The following is a 2,612-nucleotide window of genomic DNA, read 5'->3' as shown; positions in this document are numbered from 1 at the left end:
ATACATGCAAAGAAGGGGAGAGTTTGGGTGAACTCACTGCAGGTTCTTTGATCTTCAAGTGGGAGATTGTTAGTCTAAGGTGTAGACCCAAAGTTGAGATGAAAGCTGGAATCAAAATGATGAAGAAAACGAGTTGACAGATCCATGGTCGACCACGAGAATCTGGCGGTCGACCGCAAATGTGCACAGGAGCTCAGGAGGAGCTGGATCCAAAGGCGGTCGACCGCACTAACCCTGTAATCAATTTAAGTCTCTGTCGTTTGATACGGTCGACCGCGACTGGTGTATGGTCGACCGCGATACCTGTGCGGTCAATCGCTACGGTCGACCGCGGCACAGTTTGACAGTTTCCTAAACTGTTTTGGATTCTGTTTCTACCGGAACTCTATATATATCGTAAATATTTTTAGGGTTTGTACAACACGAAAAAAGAGAGTTTTTGACTGCAGAAAGAGAGAGAATCTCAGAGAGATTAAACCCTAGTTTGAGAGCTTGTATTTTTTCTTTAATTAATAAAGAAATTGTATGGTGTGGCTCCCGAGGATGTAGACACGTTGGCGAACCTCGTTAAATCTGCGTGTTCGTCTCCTTTACTAGTTTTGCAAGGTTAGATCTTTATTTGTAGTATTATTCCTACTTTCCTACTTTCAACACAAGGTCCGGAAGGGCAAGGGTTCGATTAATTGTTTCGAATCCCTAACAAGACTTGCATGTCTAGTCGCCATTAATTGGCGGCTAATGCCACCCAGAAAACCTACGGGACTGCTAGTCCCGTAGGTTTTAGGTGTGGGCTACATCACACAGCAAATCTATGGGACTAGTAGTCCTGTAGATTTGCTCGGGTTTGTTTTGAGCTTCTGCTTAACGTACAGGACTACTAGTCCCGTACGTTAAGCAGAAACACTTCCTGAGTATGCCCGATAACTTTTGTTTTTTGAGCTTCTTCAGATTTGGATTGTATCATACCTTAAACTGTCGTGCATTACCGCGGCAGTTACCACTATCGCGCACCTTCGAGGCAGTTTGCGTCGTCTTGGATATTTTAGCTCTAACTCCCTCGTTCGATATCGGAATGAGGTGATCCAAGATGTGTTGAAAAGCTAGTGAAGAGCTTTCCAACTTCTCATAGGTGTGGCACTCTCTTTGCTTGCGCGTCACCTTCCACTACCGCGCCTATGCGCGTCAGTGTACCTTGTCACGCACCTCCGAGGCAGTTTGCGTTATCTCAGGTATTTTGCCTCTAACTCCCTCGTCTGATATCGGAATGAGGTGATCCAAGATACGTTAGAAAGTTAGCGAAGAGCTCTACAACTTCCCATAGGTACGACACTCTCTTTACTTGCACGTCACCTTCCACTACCGCGCCTATGCGCGTCAGTGTACCTTATCACGCACCTCTGAGACAGTTTGCGTTATCTCGGGTATTTTGGCTCTAACTCCCTTATCTGATATCGGAATGAGGTGATCCAGGATGCATTAGAAAGATAGAGAAGATCTCTATAACTTCCCATAGGCACGACACTCTCTTTACTTACGTGTTGCCTTCCACTATCGCGCTTATGCGCGTTAGTGTACCTTATCGTGGGTATTCATGTTGTTCTTCTATATTGTTTCACTTGTTCCTTTGCTTTTTTTTTGCTTTGGATGATCTTTTATGACTTAGATAATGATATTCATTGTCTTCTCTTTGTCTTAAGCTGTATTTGGATATCTATAAGTAATTTTAGACGCCTATAATCTATAGGACTAGTAGTCTCGTGGATTTAGTCGGGCTATATAAACCCAGCTATGCCCCAAATTAGGGCACAACATCTTTCGGTCACTCTTTTCTCCCAGCCCAAACCCTAGCCGAAACCCTGATCTCTCTCTCCCAAACCCAATCTCTCTCCCTAAATCTTTCTCTCCTAAACCCAATCTCTCTCCTCAATCACTCTCCTAAACCCTGATTCTCTCCCAACTCACTTCTTCCTCCATTAAATTTCTCTCTCTTATCCTCTCCAAACCCATTCTTCCCAAACCCTAATTGAGATCTTCCCGAAGATCACTCTGGCGTTATTAAAATCTAACGTTGTTTAGTTTCTCTGACGCCGACGAAAATCAAAACTTCATCAATGTATACATTTCTTATTTTTCATAATTTTATATGTATTATTTAGTTAATATTGTAGTTTAGAAGTAATTGTTTATTTAAAATAAATATTTTAATTATGATAATCAATATGGAAAAAATCTAATTTGCATATGATGAATTGTAATTCTTCAGTTAAAATGGCTAATGTAATACCGGTTATTTGCTTATTCAATGGAAAACTGAGTGTTGGAATGAATAATATGGCTGTATACGAAGGAGGATCAAGAAAAATGTTCATGTTATCTAGGAATTGCAATTTCGATAGAATGATGGAGCAAATATATAGAGTTACTTGAATTAATCATGCAGAAAATGCCATTAAGGTCTTCTGTAATTGCACGATAAATAAACCAGAATAATTGATGTAGAGATCATCAATGATCAAGAATTTAATTAATTAATATTTAATTCTAAATTTTAAATTTTGAACGAAAACCTACCTTATATCATACATGCAGATGGAATGTCACTAAAGCCTACG

The sequence above is a fragment of the Asparagus officinalis genome, chromosome 7, assembly GCF_001876935.1.
Source record: "Asparagus officinalis chromosome 7, Aspof.V1, whole genome shotgun sequence".
In the NCBI taxonomy this organism is placed as follows: Eukaryota; Viridiplantae; Streptophyta; class Magnoliopsida; order Asparagales; family Asparagaceae; genus Asparagus; species Asparagus officinalis.
This window is presented reverse-complemented; position numbering follows the sequence as displayed.